The 10,639-nt window shown below is 34.8% G+C and overlaps 1 long non-coding RNA gene across 1 annotated transcript; it reads left to right on the forward strand.

The window, feature by feature from the left end:
* Window positions 1–448: 448 nt before the first annotated feature.
* On the forward strand, window positions 449–3,689 carry LOC133830318 (uncharacterized). The gene is made up of 2 exons (XR_009891990.1): window positions 449–1,176; window positions 1,609–3,689. It is a non-coding gene; the product is annotated as an uncharacterized LOC133830318 (long non-coding RNA).
* The last annotated feature ends 6,950 nt before the right edge of the window (window positions 3,690–10,639 follow it).

Here is a 10,639-nt window from a genome sequence, read left to right on the forward strand (position 1 = left end):
GACTTATTAATTAAGTCTGGTGAACAAATTGATATTTGTTGACGCAGATTTTCATCAACCAAGAAATAAAAGTGATTAAGCTAATAAATTCAAAAAATAAAAGATGAACAGAAAGATTTTATGTGGTTTAGTGGTTAAAAATCCACCTAGTCCACGAGTCAATATTATTAACTGTAGAGAACCAAGTCTTATAATCACATAGGCTTATTTCACTATAATTCTCCAGTTATTTCTTCAGAGTTTTTGCATACAAAATAATGAGAAAGTTCACTTCAAATACAAGAATGAGTCTTCTATTTACAATAGAAACTCTGTAAAATATCTCTTCCATGAAATCAGGAAGGAGTTTAATTTTTTTAATTTAAAATACAGTTATCAGATATTTTACATAAATATCTATTTGAAAACCAATACACTCATCTTTGAATTTAAACTGAGAATGGTTGTAACCCTTTTCTGAAATATCAACAAACAATATTCACTAATGATTCCAGGGCATGCTTACAAGACTTATCACATGAACCAACTCCTCAAGACCTCTTGCATGCACTAGCTCCCAAAGACCTCTAGCCAGGTCCTCAGGACCTCTTCCTAACGGGAGATTGATTTTTAGGTATAATATTTTCCCCCCAAAAGCCTGTACTTGAGCTTGATGATGAGAGGCTTTTGTTCTTCTAATTTCAATCATCTTGGCCAACTATAGCTTTCACATACTTGCTAAGTGTTAGCTCCTTAAAAGATGACTCATTTGACACAAATGACAAAAAAAAAAAAAATAATTCACTCTCCCTTTCTTCACCACGTGTTAGCTCCTTAAAAGATGACTCATTTTACACAAATGACAAAAAAAAAAAAAAAATCACTCTCCCTTTCTTCACCACCAATGCATAGATAACTTTAGACCATTAGATAAAAAAGTTAACCTTATCATCAAATGGCTCAAATCAAAACCCTCATCTTCTAAAAATAACACCTCTTTTCACTCATTTCTTTCACTTTTCTATCTATCCCCAAAAAAAAAAAAAAAAAATTGGTGCTCCAAGACTTCTCCAAGAATTGAAAACCACAACTATGTGCGTGTTACCTTCATCTCAACACTAGAGCTACACCACTTTGTCGGCAACTTGCCAGAAATTTCAACGCCGCGTGACTTCTCCATCAACAAGCTTCATTTGTGTAAGTTCTCTTCTTCAAAAATCTTAACTTTCAACCTTGTTTTTCTTTTTGAGTTCTTGAAGAAAAACTAGGAATAATAGGTATTTTGATCCAAATATGTGGTTGATCATGAGATAGAAATTGTTTGTGGGCTAAGAAATATGGCAATGTGTGCTTAAGAGTAATAAAAAAACTCAAACTTTGTTTGAAATTCTTGGATTTTCAGATTGGGTATATCAAAAGAATGGGTTTGATTTTGAACTTCAAAAACATAAATAACTCCTTTTCAAAAGAAATATGAAGAAGGTGGTTTTGGAATACCACTAACCACCTTGTACCTTTAATTCTCTCTCATTTTGCCATGATGTACCCGGTTCTCATTTTATTATTATGTAGATATATATATTATATCATAATACTTACATATGTATGTATATATATAAATCTATGTAGGCACCGGATGTAAAATCGCTCATGGAAAAAGGCGTGTTTTGTCCTGCTGATAAATATTAATATATATTAGTGATGTGGGCCAATGTCATTATAGCAATGTTATATTTTGCTGACAATATCTCTGATTTTACTTATTGAATGCCTTGGCGCCAAATAACAGCTAGACAATTAAGTAATATCAAATATTTTGAGTAGGGATAAAAATGTAGTCTTGTAAGATTGTAGATCAGTGATGGATATATTAAGTCTAAAAAAATATTAATAACACACAAGTGATATGAGGTTGACTAGTTTCATTAAGACGATGTTGAATAAGTAACATAGATTCATACAAAACATATTTTTGATGTAATGTGTGTATCTCTGGAATAAATATTACCCAGTCACACCTATTTTTTTTCCTCCTTCCACCAAATTTGGCCTAAAGAGGAGAAAAAAACAAATAAAGAGAAGTAATAATTATGCTCTTAATATTTTGTCTCTAATATGCTCCTAATTTAACTTTTTAATTAATCATTAACATTATACCTAGTAACATTTATGTACATTTATAAATGAATTAATAAAAATAATAATATACTATAATTCCAATATCAAACTCATATTATATAGGCTTGATTTCAAATGAAGTCTCCCACTATTGACAATTCAGTAATATCAAATGTTTTTTGTAGGGATAAGAAATATGTTATTATAAAATTGTAGGTTAGTGATAGATATATTTATTGTAAATAAATATTAATAGCACACAAGTGATATGAGGTTGACTGGTTTCATTTAAATGATGTTCAATAGATAATGTAGATTCATACGAAGCATATTTTTGTCGTAATGTTAATTATCGTTATGAGTAATGTGTATCTAAGGAATAAATATTAAATTAATTATGAGTAATATGTTTTGTGTAGTGATAAAAATGTAATATGATACAATTATAGGTCATTGATGGATATATTTATTCTGAACAAATGTTAATAATGCACAAGTGATATGAGGTTGACTGGGTTAATTTAGACAATGCTTTGTAAATAACCTAGATTCATACCAAGGTAATTTGTGTCGTAATGTTAATTATTATTATGAGCAATGTGCATGTGTGGAATAAATATTAAATTAATTGACGTAGTTTTGAGCATTTTCTACGGTATTTGTATAGTTTAGATTAGAAAGTATTAACTCTCATTTAGTAAGCAGTGAAGTAATTATTATTATTAACATCTGAAAAAATAGTGAGAATTAATTCATTTGATATAGAAACACAAAACTAACCATAGTGAGTTAAAACAAGCCGATGCAGATCTATTGTTTTAATTCAATCAATATTTCACATTATGGTAATAAATAATTATTTCATTAGAATGTGGCAAAGTCCCTGAATTAAAGTCTTACTAACTCGATTGGAAGGAGTTTTGTGTCGAATTTTCATGGTAATGGAATTGAAAAATGTCGTTGTAGTTTGATTCTGATGGGGTTGGAATATATGTGTTATCATTTGTTGAAGACGAAGGCCCTGCATGAGTTGTAGAGGGCATTCCCAACCTTTTTTGCACATGTACGCCTATTATGATCTCGACCTCCACAAAGTGTGCATTGCCTACCGCTTTGTACCCAGTCGTTTGAATGTTGTAAATTTGATGCTTTTTTAGAATTGACCGGGGTACTTATGCCCTTCGTCCTCACCACTACTGGATCTTTTATAATGCTTAGATTTTCTTGATGTGGTGTTGATGTTTTTGATGAAGTTGTCTTGCTACTTTGTCCCTGCTCGTAAGCCTCTTTAAACATGTTCGTCAGCCTTGCAATCTCAGTCTTTTCCATTTGGAATGGGGTGTCGTTTTGTGATGCATAAAAGTTCATTAAGTTGGAATACATATTAAGTGAGCCAAACCTGTGGTTAAGTTGAGGATGCAGTATTAAACATAATTAGAATAACAAAATAAGAAGGGAGATCTAAACTTGGATTTTATTTCTACCTTGACATTTAAATCATCTTTTGACGATTTGGTTGATTGTCCAGGGAGTTGTGTTTGGGAATAAGTCTTGACATCCTTTCGCCAACGAGTTAAAATTAGGGATTCAGGTACAACTCATATGTCAATACTATTTATTTTACACCATATATGCTTGCATGGAAGACCACCAGTCTCAAAAAATAAACACGGACACTTGAACTCATTGGTCTCTTTGACATAATGCACTATGTGCCTTATCTCACCGTATTGGAATCTTATGAAAGAAAAAAGATAGTACTCACCACAATCCTCCATGTGAGAAATACAATATGCATGCTCCTCTTCAATCTGTTCTTTTATTTGAAAATATATATTTTTTGTGAATATTTCAGAGGCCTGTCTGTATTATGGTAGCAAATAATCTGTTTTGGAAAGTAGCTTGAGGAGTAGTGTGGGTACTTATGTAGTCATTGGAGGCCTCCTTGTGGCGCATCGTGGTGACAGATAGGTGAATTTGTGTTACAAAGTCTCGCAATGTGTAATTGGCAAGTAGAATGCTCTTTAGTGCAAAATTCATAGATTCACACCTTTGAGTTATTCACATGCCACAATAGAACACCCTTCTTAAGAAAGTCTCTGACTAGTGATCGTGCGTGTTGTATTTTACACGGCACCCAATCATTGTCTTGGAGGTCAAACTCTTCCAACAATGCAACCCATTTTTCTTTAAATTCTTCTTCTGTGTGGTATTGGTATATTAACTTAACAAACCCTGTGTTGAAAGCAGGCAACCTAATTTTCTTTGTTGCATTGTTTCCCAAGTGCCGCGTACAAAGTCAATGAGTTAAAGATGACAAGAAATAGTGAATGGCAAGAGCCATTCTTTCATCACCATCAATGAGTACCACTGTCAGTATTTTGTTGCCCATCCATTCTAGGAACACCCTCAACAACCAACAAAATGCACCTTCTGTCTCATCCAAAAGTAATGCTAATCCAAAAACACAAGTCTCAAAGTGTTGATTGACACCGACAGTAATTACTAATGGCTTATTATACTTGTTAGTCCTGTACATCGAATCAAAACCAATTGCGTCACCAAATAGCATGTAGTCCTTTCTACTATTTTCGTATGCCAAAAAAATGTGGGAAAAGTGAGTTTGGTCATCTATCTTGTACCCTACATAAAGATCAGGATCCTTGTCGATAAGCAATCCAAGTAAACTAGTGCTCCCTCTGAGTAACTTTCCAGCTTCTGTTCATTTATTATTTTTGCCACTTTATTGTACACACCCCTTAATTGAAAAGGCAAATTTTTGTACCCACCTAAATTTAGGGAAAGATGTGCTATAGCAGAGGAAGTTTTGATCCGAACTTTGTGCATAATCATTACTTGGGCAGCTACTGCATCTAGAACGTTTTGGTGTGAACGTAAGAATTGTATTTATGCGAAAGTTGCCAATTCATGAATAAGAATAGGTAAAAATTCCTTAGCCCTCCAAAGGTTCGTCTGTTTCATTCGAAGCAATCAGATTGCAGCCTGACATCCAGTTCAAGTTACTTCGTTTCCACGCTTCTTTCGGTTTGGCAAGTTGTTAAGGATTTTCTACACGCAGGTATACGCATTCATTTAACAAGTAATATAATGTAAGAAAGGTCAAACCCAAGAGGACTGTTACCAAGTACCAATCTTAAATCCTAGTATTCTATTTAGTAAACGATAATTTGATTAACACTATTGAAATAAGAACATAATTGCAAGAATAAAGGAAATAGAATTCAATAATTAAATGAGCTAGGGAAATTAACTTCATCTACCATCCACTTTATATTTTAGTAACACAAATTATACTATTCAATTCTCTCTCGTGATAGCAGGTCAACAAAAGTAACTTATATTCGTACTAGGATATATGTCTCAACCTTATGTAAATTTTCTACATCTTTGTGATAAATGAACATAAGACAGCCATTAAGTAAGACAACCCTAAAGCTACATAGACCAAATAATTACTCTCATCCTATAATGAAATCTATGCCTATTCAATTACAACATAATCAATTATCACTTCTCAGATTTCGAATCAAAATCATATAACTTATGTATTAGATTGCCAGTCAATCACAAGCATTAAGCATAAATTTGAATAGATCACAAGACATAATAGAAATCATAAAACTTGCGTTAATTCAAAGTAAAGTTTCAGGAGAATCCATTAACACCCTAGAAAAAGAGTTTAGTTCATGACAGAATTCATAATAACCATAGAAGAATTAAAAAGCACCCAAATAACAGAAATTAAAAGTAGAAAAGAAGAAAAACTATGATTAGTTCTTTGATTCCACTTGCAATCCTCCACAATGCTCTTCTCTCCATCTCCTAGGGTTAATTTCCTCTAAAAATTCCATTAAGAAAGCTTTTATAGTCCCTAATTAATTCTGTGTGAAAGGACAAAATGGCCCTTGAAAAATACCCTACATTTTGCTTTCATAGGGATTGGCGCCGCAACTCCATCTGATAGCGCCGCAGCTCTGGGTTGCTTTGAGTTCCAGATTTCGTCTCGTAAGTTTGTAGCGCCGCAGCTCTATCTAGTAGAGCCACAAATCTAATTCCCATTTTAATAGAGCCTCATCTTTGTCTCCCTGGCGCCTAGGCGCTAACCCTGGCTGATTCATTTCCCTTCTCTCTAACTCTAAGGGTTGTGGCTCTACACCATAGAGTTGCGACTCTAATTCCAATTTTTACCAAATCATCAATTTGACTCTCGGTTTTTCCCAATTTCCATTCCTTATCCCATTTAATATAATTTCATAAAGAATTAAGCGTTTTCCCTCCAATTTCAAGCTATTTCCTTAATAATCACACTTAATCCTGAAAACACAATAAACACCCATATAGTATCGTACAAAAACAAATAAAAGACTAAAATTGCATCTTAAAACACACCATAAAAATATATGAAAACTAATCCTAACAAATTCACCCAAACTTATCCTTTACTCGCCCTCGAGTAAAGAACACAACTAAGACTTGATAAAACCTAAACAAACCAAGTTGACAACCATAAAATAGCCTCAAAAATCATGAATACCATATGCATATAATTCTAAAGAAAAGTAACGTGCCACTTCCAATATTATTCAAGAATTTCAATCAAAATACTTCACCCATTCACTGTAATCCATTAGTATGCATGCTCATTCACTTCCCTATTTGATATTTCTGCTTGGCCATTACTTTGAGGGTGATAAGGCAAATCAGTTTGATGTCGCACACTGTATCACCACAACAATGTATCAAATTGCTTATTGTAGAAATGGATCCCTTCATCACTAACAATAACTCTAGGAGTTCCAAACCGAGTAAAACTAAATTCTGAAGGAAATTGAGAACCATTTTACCGTCGTTAGCTGGTGTTGTTGCTGCTTCCATCCACTTGGACACATTATCAACAACAACCAAAATGTATAAGTTTTTGTATAATGACATAAAAGACCCCATAAAATGAATTTTCCCACACATCAAAAAGTTCTACCTCCAAAATCCCAGTCAAAGGCATCTCGTTTCTCCTTGGTATATTGCCAGTTCGTTGACAATGATCACAAGCCTTGACAAAATGGTGAGCATCCTTGAACAAACTAGGCCAATAGAATCCACTCTGAAGCACTTTTGCTGCTGTTCGATTACCCCAGAAATGTCCCCCACATTGCAGTGTGTGACAATGAGACAATATGAGATACATCTCCTTTTCAGGCACACAACGACGAATGATCTAATTAGCACAGTGCTTGTAGAGGATCGCTTTTTCCCAGTAATAGTGTTTGACTTCATAATAAAACTTTTTGAGTTGCTGTCTATTCTTTTCCGAAGGAGCCATATTATCTACCAAAAAATTCACATAGTCAGCAAACCATGGGAACATCAAATCTTCTCGGATTGCAAACAACTGTTCATCAAGAAAATTATCATTGATATACACTTCCTTCATGCTAGTAGTTTCTTCAACTTCTAATCTAGATAGATGGTATGCCACCAAATTCTCTGTCCCTTTTTTATCTCTTATCTCCACATCGAATTCCTGCAGTAATAGTACCCATCGAATCAACCGAGGCTTAACGTCTTTCTTGGTCATAAGGTACTTTATCACTGAGTGATTAGTATACAAAATAACCTTATTCTAATGAGATAGGGGTGAAACTTATCGAAGGCAAATACTATTGCAAGATGTTCTTCTCTATGGTTGCATAATTTAACTGAACATCATTTAGTGTTTTGCTGGCATAGTAAATGGTGTGGAAAACCTTGTCAACTCTTTGTCCCAAGACTGCCCTAACTGCATAATCACTAGCGTCACACATTAGCTCAAATGGAAGCTCCCAGTTCGGTCCAGAAATTAAGTTTTCCATTAGTACATTGAAAGCCTTGAGACAATCTTCATTGAAGTCAAATTGCACACCATTCATCAACAAGGTCGAAAGAGGCTTCAAGATTTTTGAAAAATCCTTGATAAATCTTCTGTAAAATCCAGCACGCCCAAGGAAACTTCTCACCCCTTTCACCGACACCAGTGGTGGCAGATTCTCTATAGTTGAGATTTTGCTCGATCTACCTCAATACCCTCACTAGAGATTCTGTGCGCAAGTATTATGCCCTCTTTCACCATAAATGGCATTTTTCCCAGTTTAATACCAAATTTGATTCCTCACACCATTTCAACACTTGCTCCAAGTTGTCAAGACATACATCAAATGAGGAACCAAAAACAGAGAAATAATCCATGAACATCTCGATGCTTTTTTCCACCATATCCGAGAAGATGGCCATCATGCATTGTTGGAATGTTGCTGGTGCATTAAATAGTCCAAATGACATTCTTCTGAAATTAAACATGCCATAGGGATAGGTAAAAGTTGTTTTCTCTTGATCCTCTGGTGCTATGGCGATTTGATGATACCCCGAGTAACAATCCAAGAAACAGTAATATTCATGCCCAACCAACCTATCTAACATCTGATCAATAAAAGGAAGTGGAAAGTGATCTTTTCTCATCTCCTTGTTTAACTTGCGATAGTCAATACAGATTCTCCATCACATCACGATTCGCGTTGGGATCAATCCATTATTTTCATTCTTTACCACTGTTATTCCACCCTTCTTTGGAACCACCTGCACTGAACTCACCCAAGCACTATGAGAAATTGGGTAGATTACCCTGACATCTAACCATTTAAGAATCTGCTCAAGTACCACTTCTTTCATGGCTGAGTTGAGTCTTCGTTGAGCTTCTATAGATGGATTGCTATCCTCTTCCATCAAGAATCTATGCATCACTATTGAAGGGATTATCCCTCTAATATCCGCCAATGTCCAACCAATGGCTAATTTATGAGCTCGTAAAACCCTTAATAACTTCTCCATCTCTATTTTAGAAAGTGCAGCGAATATAATTACAGGTAAAGTCTCTTTCTCACCTAATGGATGGAAATGGTCTTTCCAGCCCTTATTCTAACTCTCCGAACTTCTTTTTGTATGGCTGGTAAGAGTTTATCCACTTAACATATTCCCTCATCTCAGCATCATCATCGTTTTCCTCACCACCTGTCAAAACCTCCTTTAAGGCATCACTTTTCCACTTTCTTTCCGAAACTGCATTATCAATCACATCAATGATATTACAACTGTCACTAGCTCTCGGATATATCATTGACTTAAAAACACTGAACACTACCTTGTCCCCCTGAACTCTCAATCGAATCTCTCCCTTTTGAACATCAATTAGAGCTTGTCCTGTTGCTAGGAAAGGTCTTCCAATGATAATTGGCACGTTTGTATCTTCCTCCATATCCAGAACTATAAAATTTTCTGGGAAGAGGAACTTATCGACCTTTACTAACACATCTTCTATGATCTCCCTCTGATGAGCCAGTGATTGATCTGCTAACTACAATGTGACAATAGTTGGCTTTGCCTCACCCAAACCAAGTCTTCTTATGTAGAGTCCAAGAACTTTACTTAGCTAAGATAGATAGTAGTATGATAGTATTTATAGCATTATCTTTGTTACTATGGATTTTTGGTTCAGACCGGGAGTTATTTGGACACTCATAGTAGTACTTATAGATTTTCTAAGTTTAACCTATAGTTTAAGAATATTAAGTATAACCTAAGGTTTGATTAATGTGACTGATATTAAGGATTATATTATGATATTATAAGGTTTAGACATCAACCAATAGGATTTTAAGCACATGTTTTGAATGGTAATTAAGGATTAAGTATTTTTGAGGATTAAATTAAATAAGGGTAAAAGTTTGAATGTATAGGGTCAGTCAGCAGCTTTGAGCACGTTGAGGGCTTAGTCAAGGCTGTTTACTCCATTCAAACTTAGCTAAAAATGTGTAATTTCGTGTTTAAATATTCAGCGTGTGCCGATATATCGCAGCTATAGGGGGCGATATGTCGCAGCACGTAGATACGGAAAACACGAAACGATGCACGGTCGCCTCGGGCATACTGGCCCAGGCGATATATCGCCTACAGGGGGCGATATATCGCCTCCTTCAGCATGGATTCAAACTCCTTTGAATTCATTTCCTTTCAGCCATTCAAACTCCTTCAACAGTCCAGCATCTTTTGAACGAGTCTTCAGCCTCTGCTGAACGATTATTCAAATGATTTTCACCTAAAAAGCCATTATTTTTATTCAAGTAAAATCAAGATATTTTCATTCCCAAACTCTATAAATAGGACCTAGTACCCAGCCATTATTCACCATTTGCTCTAAGTTCAGAAGCTGCTAGTGTTAAGTGAGTGTGAGAGTGTAAACACTTGGTTTGGGGAAAAACTATAAGCTTAAACATCATAAGCTTATCAAACACTTTGGGAAGTGAGTTCTATAGTATTTCGGTGAAGGTTAGATTGATCTTGCAATCTTTGAGGTAAACCCAAAACTCTAGTTCCTTTCTGTATTTTATGTTATTTCCTTTCTCAAAACCTTCTACTCAGTCCCCTAACCTTATTCTTATTTTGGTTAGGGAATCCAAGCTCTTAAGCATATAAGTTGGTAAGTATGTTTTTA

This window comes from Humulus lupulus, chromosome 4 (assembly GCF_963169125.1).
Source record: "Humulus lupulus chromosome 4, drHumLupu1.1, whole genome shotgun sequence".
Taxonomy (NCBI): domain Eukaryota; kingdom Viridiplantae; phylum Streptophyta; class Magnoliopsida; order Rosales; family Cannabaceae; genus Humulus; species Humulus lupulus.